This window comes from Triticum urartu, chromosome 3A (genome assembly GCF_056163025.1).
Source record: "Triticum urartu cultivar PI428250 chromosome 3A, HENAU_Tu73, whole genome shotgun sequence".
Lineage (NCBI taxonomy): Eukaryota > Viridiplantae > Streptophyta > Magnoliopsida > Poales > Poaceae > Triticum > Triticum urartu.
In genome coordinates, this window is record NC_141875.1 from 668,544,577 (window position 1) to 668,553,702 (window position 9,126).

Sequence of the window (9,126 nt, forward strand, 5' to 3'; positions counted from 1 at the left end):
AAGACAAACCGGTGCAGTTTGTGTGCAACAGGAGAAACAACGAAAATGATAGCAAGAAAAACTGAGAGGAGCCTTATAAGACAACCGATGCAGTTTGCTCTGCTTTTTTGTTGTTAATTTTAAAAAATGTGAAATAAAAATCATGGTTTTCAAAAAAATGTTTGTAAATTTTAAAAGATGTTCATCAATTTTAAAAAAACTTTTGTAACTATGAAAATTGTTCATGCGTTCAATATAAATTTGCGGATTTGAAAAATATTCATGAATGTTTTAAAAAATCAAGAGTTTAAAAAAGTTCACCACTTTAAGAAAAATGTTGATGCTTTATAAAAATCATAAGCATTTAGAAAAAACTTGTGGACATGCAACTGGCCAGAAACCCCTTATTGCCCCTAGTTGTTGGGGGTCATACAGTTGAAGTCGACTTACAACGCTTACACTTACAATTCTAGTGGTGGACATGCAAACTAGTCAACAACCATCCCCTACCAATCAGTTACAGACACACTGGAGGTCATGCGGTTGAAGTCGGTTTGCGACACTTGTAGTTACAAGTCTAGTGATGGGCATGCAACTAACCAACAACTCTCCTACTAGCCCCCATTGTAGTCATGTTTGGGTCATGCAGTTGTAGTTGGGTTACAACGCTTGCAGTTCCAATTCTCGTCGTGCACATGCAACTGTCCGTTAACCCTAGTTGCAGTCGCATTGGGGGTCATGCAGTTATAGTCTAGTTGCAACACTTGTAGTTGCATGTCCAATGCATGTCCAGTGTTGGACATGCAACTGGCAGATAACCCCCTAATGATTCTGTTGTGGTCGTGCTGGGGGAATGCAGTTGCAGTCGGTTTACAACGCTTATAGTTGCAAGTCTAGTGGTGGACATACAACTGATCGAGACCCAGTTGCAGTTGCATTGGGGACACACGGTGGTTGGGTCGCAACTTGTTGGAAATGCCCTATGTGCAATAATGTTTGCATTATTATTTACTTGCTTATAATTAAATGTTTATTTTCTATGCTATAACTATTATGGTTCTTGAATATGCGATTTAGAGGAAAACTCATAAGCACGTGTGGAATATTAAACGGAGTGTTGCATCATGGTTATGATTTCCTGGTCATGGGCATAAGTTAGGAGTAACAAGGATGGCGACAATTTTGAGAGTATGATGTTAGAAGAACGATCATATTAAATTTCCCCAACTTGTTTTTTATACTTTGAGATGCCATCGTCACAAGTCGAAAGTTCTTAACACAGAGTGTTAACTTTGCTCACTTCCTTAGACCATGAGATTATCGATTCACTTCATACCAGACGATACTTTTTGGGGTTGCTCCAACGTCATTGGTAACACAGTGATCACAATCACACCTTATAGGTTTATCGAAAAGTGTGATAAGGGGCAAGATAGCTCAAGAGTGGGATTTTCTCCTCTAATGATGGAGAGATATTCTTAGGGACCTATTAGTGTCACGGCATCTACCATTGTCTGTCCAGACACATGTTACTTAGTCATAGGGATGCTGGAAGATGGTAACGAGAAAGGTGAACAAAACTGGTAACGAGGAGACTGGTATAAGGAGCATGGGAATTACTCAGGAGGATACTGGCATATCTCACCTCAGGTTCTGTAAAGAATCACGAAGCAAAGGGAACATCACATGATAACTTAAGGTTCACTCCACTATCATTCATGTGAGTATAGGGGTCAACATGGATGTCCATGGTTCCGTTATTGATCATTGAAAAAAGGAAGTTTTATTCATGTCTATATTTCACCGAACCTGCAGGGTCACACACTTAAGATGATTTTGATATGTTGAGTAGTAACTAAGTTAGGAGTATTGGAGGATGTCACTGGAAAAGTTTCAGGGACAATGGAAATCGTTTGAAGAGAGAACCGAAGTGTTTCAGGAAAACCGGAAGTGGTCTAGAGAAAACCGAGTAGACCAGATAGGTGGAATAAGTTCCAGCGGACTTGATAAATATTTAGGAGGGCTCCCCCAAGAAATGTTTAGGCACCTTGGGTTGCCCCAAATAGGCTAGGACTATTGTGGGGGACAGCCACATAGGCCTTAGGCCCATGTAGGTGGCGCCTTCCCCTAGCCGTGGCCCCCAAGCTAGGGGGCGGCTAGGGTTGGATGGACAGGACACCACCCCCTTGGATGTCGCCCTCGGGGGATCTCCTCTTCCAAGTCAGCCCCCTCCCACCTATATATACCAAAAGGGGGCACCCCTCATTTCTACACACAAATCCCGTGAAGGTTCGGGCGCCACCCTCTCTCTAGTTCTCCACCATGACCCTTCATGAAGGGCTACTCCTCCCTCTACTTATTCTCGGCCATGACCTAGCTCTAAACAGCGAAGCCCTGCTGTATCAGAGTATTCGTATGTGCACAATCTAACCGAGGAATCATACGTTTGGTTCTAGTTTGAGGAATCGGTATGTGGGACTTCAAGAACTTGATCTTCACCAACTCTTCTTCAGTTGCAACTTGTTAGTTGGTAAGATCAGATCTAACCCTGTACGCACGTTCTTCACAGTGATCCCTGGATATCAATCATAGCAAATTTTTTTGATTTCTACTACATTTCCAAACAGTGGCATCATGAGCGATCTATGAGTAGATGTGTAGGCTACGATATAGAACACATGAGATTGTGTGTGTGTTCCAAAAATGTTTTCTGGTAGATTAGATCTATTGCTAAAAAGTTTAGTAGTAAATGAGTTATATTTCTTGATAAAATTTGTGCGGGAGGAAGATAAGACTCATAGTGTTAGATGCAATCTTCCACTTAATGTTCTTGTTGCTTCCCTTCAATTTGCGGTTTTCTGATCTTGACGGCATTGTGCAAACTTTGCTACAAAGTTCTAGCAATATGTGATCCTTCTATGCTGGTTGACAAATCAAAGAAGTGCTTTAGTTCTATGGGTTTCAATTTTTTTTTTGAATATTCTGGGTTTCAATTTAGTCAAGAAAGATGAACTTCCGGAAAACTGGAGGGCTTGTCGATTTTGATCCGCACAGGGCCACGCATATGACAAAGTTTAGTGTGGGGCTAGAGATTTTTAATTAGGTCTCTTCCCTCACACACACCCCGTAAAGTTAATCTAGCTACATGGATAATCATACTTGATGATGAACGTAGGTAGCTTTGGTTTGTTCAAAACCCTAGAAGCCACATAAACTAAAGTTTTGCTAAAACCGATTAGAGGACATCTAACTTGATTTTGCAGGATGCATGTAATGTGGTATAGCTTTCATCATGATAATGTGCTTATGTATGAGATTGTAATACAATGTAATTATTTAAGTGACCTGCTTGTCACAATATGGCATGATGGGTGGAGCCCTATGATTATCACTTTAATGGCCTGCGTGTCAAATTTGATGTAATATGATTTCGTAGAATAGCTAAAGAGATAGAGATGATGGTGACAAGCTTGCAAAGGAGGACCCCCATTGTGAGGAGGCTGTACCAAGCGCAGGGGGGAGAAAAGCCAAAAATGCTGCCACGTCATAAGTTTTCAAAATTGCTGCCACAATAGCATTTTCGGCTGAATTTTTGTGAAGATCACAAAGACTTTGAGGCGCGAGGGCTATACCATGTCATGCTATTATGAATTGTTGGAGATGTTTATCCATTTATGTTTGCACCCTGAGTTGCAGAAACATTTTGAATGGTCCAGTATACAAGATATCATCGGGTCACTCACTGCTCTATACAAGAAGCAAGCAAGGACTGAATGTTTTGAATAACTAAGGACTTGATAGAATGCAAGGTTATAGAAGGTTCCTCAATGAGTGAGCATATAGTGAAGTTAGTAGGCTATGTCGATAGACTTGCTGCTTTCGATTTTGGAATCCACCAACACTTGGTACAAAAATTGTACTTGCTTCACTCCCTCATCTTACGACAACTTTACCATGAATTACAACATGAATGGAATGGACAAAAGTGCAAATGAGTTGTTTACTATGCTCAAAATCGTGGAAGCTGGATTGCAGAAGAATAAGCAAGTTTTCTAGTCAACAAGACCGCTAGTTTCAAGAGAAAAGTGAAGTCCAAGAAAAAGTCTATTGGAGCCGGTGTGACAGTCTCCCAAAAGAGGAACAATTGTGGAGCCACTAAGTAGACCGGTGTTTCTACTGCAAGGGAAAGGGACACTTGGAATGCATCTGGAAGAAGTACTTGGCAGGTAAGTAGAAGAATTGTTCTTCTACTAAAGGAATAAAAGATATACAAGTTCATGTTATTGATATTCTACTTTCTAATCATTCCAAGGGTATTTGATACATGATCGGTTGCTCACGTTCACAACACGATGCAGGGATTGTGCAAAGTTCACAAGCTAGAAAGGAAAAAAGTTGTGATTGCGTCCGGAATGGCGTTGGGATCGCTGCTCAAACGGTTGGAGTCATGTCTTTAAGTCTCCCTCCAGGATTCGTTTTAGAATTGAATAATTATTATTCCCTTCCAAAGTTCTGGAATAACATTATCTCTAGGTCATGTTTAATAAATGAATTGTTCCTATAAGTATGAGAACAATGGTTGTTTGATTTATTGTAAGGATATGTTCTATGGATTTTCACCTATTTTCGGTGGTTTTTTCATTTTGAATCTTGAATGAAAGAATGATGTACATAACTGATAACCCACAAGTATAGGGGATCGCAACAGTTTTCGAGGGTAGAGTATTCAACCCAAATTTATTGATTCGACACAAGGGGAGCCAAAGAATATTCTCAAGTATTAACAGTTGAGTTGTCAATTCAACCGCACCTCAAAGACTTAATATCTATAGCAAAGTATTTAGTAGCAAAGTAATATGGAAGTAAAGGTAACGGTGGCAAAGGTAATATTAATAGTTTTTGTAGTGACTTTAACAGCAGCAACGGAAAAGTAATTAAGCAAAGATCAATATGTGAAAGGCTCGTAGGCAATAGATCAGTGATGGATAATTATGTCGGATGTGATTCCTCATGCAACAGTTATAACATAGGGTGACACAGAACTAGCTCCAGCTCATCAATGTAATGTAGGCATGTATTCCGAATATAGTCATACGTGCTTATGGAAAAGAAATTGCATGACATCTTTTGTCCTACCCTCCCGTGGCAGCGGGGTCCTATTGGAAACTAAGGGATTGATACGTCTCCAACGTATCTATAATTTTTGATTGCTCCATGCTATATTATCTACTGTGTTAGACATTATTGGGCTTTATTATCCACTTCTTATTATTTTTGGGACTAACCTATTAACCGGAGGCCCAGCCCAGAATTGCTGTTTTTTTGCCTGTTTTAGGGTTTCGAAGAAAAGGAATATCTAACAGAGTCCAAACGGAATGAAACCTTCAGGAACGTGATTTTCTCATCGAATACAACTCAGGAGACTTGGACCCTACGTCAAGGCACGTAACAGGAGGTCACGAGGTAGGGGGCGCGCCATACCCTACCAGGCGCGCCCCCACCCTCGTGGGCCCCCTGTTGCTCCACCGACTTACTTCTTCCTCCTATATATATCCACGTACCCCCAAACGATCAGATACGGAGCCAAAACCCTAATTCCACCGCCGTAACTTTCTGTATCCACGAGATCCCATCTTGGGGCCTGTTCCGGAGCTCCGCCGGAGGGGGCATCGATCACGGAGGGCTTCTACATCAACACCATAGCCTCTTCGATGAAGTGTGAGTAGTTTACATCAGACCTACGGGTCCATAGTTAGTAGCTAGATGGCTTCTTCTCTCTTTTTGGATCTCAATACAATGTTCTCCCCCTCTCTTATGGAGATCTATTCGATGTAATCTTCTTTTTGCAGTGTGTTTGTTGAGACCGATGAATTGTGGGTTTATGATCAAGTCTATCTATGAATAATATTTGAATCTTCTCTGAATTCTTTTATGTATGATCAGTTATCTTTGCAAGTCTCTTCGAATTATCAGTTTGGTTTGGCCTACTAGATTGATCTTTCTTGCAATGGGAGAAGTGCTTAGCTTTGGGTTCAATCTTGCGGTGTCCTTTCCCGGTGACAGTAAGGGAAGAAAGGCACGTATTGCATTGTTGCCATCGAGGATAACAAGATGGGGTTTTCTTCATATTGCATGAGTCTATCCCTCTACATCATGTCATCTTGCTTAAGGCGTTACTCTGTTTTTTACTTAATACTCTAGATGCATGCTAGATAGCGGTCGATGAGTGGAGTAATAGTAGTAGATGCAGGCAGGAGTCGGTCTACTTGTCTCGGACGTGATGCCTATATACATGATCATACCTAGATATTCTCATAACTATGCTCAATTATGTCAATTGCTCAACAGTAATTTGTTCACCCGCCGTAGAATACTTATGCTCTCGAGAGAAGCCACTAGTGAAACCTATGGCCCCCGGGTCTATCTTTATCATATCAATCTCCTACTACTTAGTTATTTACTTTGCCTTTATTTTACTTTTCATCTTTATCATAAAAATACCAAAAATATTATCTTATCATATCTATCAGATCTCACTCTCGTAAGTGGCCCTATAGGGATTGACAACCCCTATTTGCGTTGGTTGCGAGAATTTATTTGTTTTGTGCAGGTGTGAGGGACTCGCGCGTAGCCTCCTACTGGATTGATACCTTGGTTCTAAAAAACTGAGGGAAATACTTACGCTACTTTGCTGCATCATCCCTTCCTCTTCGGGGAAAACCAACGTAGTGCTAAAAGAGGTAGCAAGAAGGATTTCTGGCGCCGTTGCCGGGGAGGTCTACGCAAAAGTCAACATACCAAGTACCCATCACATACCCGTATCTCCCGCATTACATTATTTTCCATTTTCCTCTCGTTTCCTCTCCCCCACTTCACCCTTGCCATTTTATTCGCCCTCTCTCTCTATCCTCCCTCTATTTGCCTCTTTTTGCCCGCTTGCTTTTTGTTTGCTTGTGTGTTAATTTGCTTGCTTGTCACGATGGCTCAAGATAATACTAAATTGTGTGACTTAACCAATACCAACAACAATGATTTTATTAGAACTCCAATTGCTCCTCTTACCGATGCTGAATCTTGTGAAATTAATGCTGCTTTGCTGAATCTTGTTATGAAAGATCCGTTCTCCGGCCTTCCTAGTGAAGATGCTGCTACCCATCTAAATAGCTTCGTTGATTTGTGTGACATGCAAAAGAACAAAGATGTGGATAATGATATTGTTAAATTGAAGCTATTTCCTTTTTCGCTTAGAGATCGTGCTAAAGCTTGGTTTTCGTCTTTGCCTAAAAATAGTATTGATTCATGGAATAAGTGCAAAGATGCTTTTATCTCTAAGTATTTTCCTCCCACTAAGATCATCTCTCTTAGAAACGATATTATGAATTTTAAGCAACTTGATCATGAACATGTTGCACAAGCTTGGGAGAGAATGAAATTAATGATACGTAATTGCCCTACTCATGGTTTAAATTTGTGGATGATTATACAAAACTTTTATGCCGGATTGAATTTTGCTTCTAGAAATCTTTTAGATTCGGCCGCGGGAGGCACTTTTATGGAAATCACTTTAGGAGAAGCTACTAAACTCCTAGATAATATTATGGTTAATTATTCTCAATGGCATACTGGAAGATCTACTAATAAAAAGGTGCATGCGATAGAAGAAATTAATGTTTTGAGTGGAAAGATGGATGAACCTATGAAATTATTTGCTAATAAGAGTGTTTCTTCTGATCCTAATGATATGCACTTGTCTAGTTTGATTGAGAATAATAATGAATCTATGGATGTGAATTTTGTTGGTAGGAACAATTTTGGTAACAACGCGTATAGAGGAAATTTCAATCCTAGGCCTTATCCTAGTAATCCCTCTAATAATTATGGTAATTCCTACACCAATTCTTATGGAAATTATAATAAGATTCCCTCTGATTTTGAATCTAATATTAAATAATTTATTACTTCGCAAAATTTTTTTAATGCTATGACTGAAGAAAAATTGCTTAACACTACTAGGGAAAACCTTATACACAGAAATTTAGCAACAGCGCGGGTTAAAAAAGGGCGCTAGTGCTAGATAGCAGTAGCGGTTCAAAATAAACCGCGCTGCAGATAAGATTCTAGCAGTAGCGCGTGTGCCCGTAAAAGCGCTACTACTAATATTCCCATTGCTGGAACGATGGGCTACGCATAGCAGTAGCGGCCTTGCAGGAAGCGCGCTACCGCTAGGGCATGAGTAGCAGCGCGTTTCCCTGTAACAGCGCTACTACTAATGGAAATAAAATAAAATGAAAAACAAATAGAAAAGTAAATGACAATGAAAGAAACAGAAAAAGGAGAAAAAAAAAATGTAAAGCAAAATAAATGAAAAAGCGAAAAAACAGAGAAAGGCTTAGCTGTAGCGTGTGTTAGTAAGAGGCGCTGTAGCTAAAGCAGCTGCAGCACGTTTCGAGGACCCCCGCTATAGAAACAGAAAAGGAAATAAAAAAGAGAGAAACTTACATATGTATAGCAGTAGCGCGTTCTGGAAAAAGCGCTATAGCTACCTTAGCTATAGCGCGTTCTGCGAAACGTGCTACCACTAGTTTTGACTTAACCAAAAAACCGTTCCCCCCCGGCCACCACTTGCCCCCCAAATCTCTCGACCCACCCCGCCGCCGTCTCCCCGATTCGTCGTCGCCCCACTTCGCCGCCGTCTCCTGCCGACGTCGGCGTCCCCGGAGCCACCAGAGCTGTGCGCCGTCGACGCCATCGGAGCCGCCCCCAACGCCACGGAGCCGCGCGGACTCATCAACGCCATCGGAGCCGCCGTCGACGCCACCGGATCCTCCCTCGCCAGAACTGCCTCCCTCGCCGTCACCGGAGACGCCCCTGCCTCCCTCGCCACCACTGCCTCCCTTGCCACCACCGGAGCCATCCTCTATAAGCCCCCACCCCTCCTCTCTCTCTATCATGCATATGTTAGCTAGTTTAATTATGTTAATTAGCTAGGTTAGGGCAAAAATTTAGTTAGGGCTTTGACAGAGAAGTAGTTAGGTTAAGTAGTTTAATTAGGTTAATTACCTAGGTTAGTGCAAAAATTTAGTTAGGGCTTTGACAGAGAACTAGTCAGGTTAACTAGTTTGATTAGGTTAATTATCTAGGTTATTT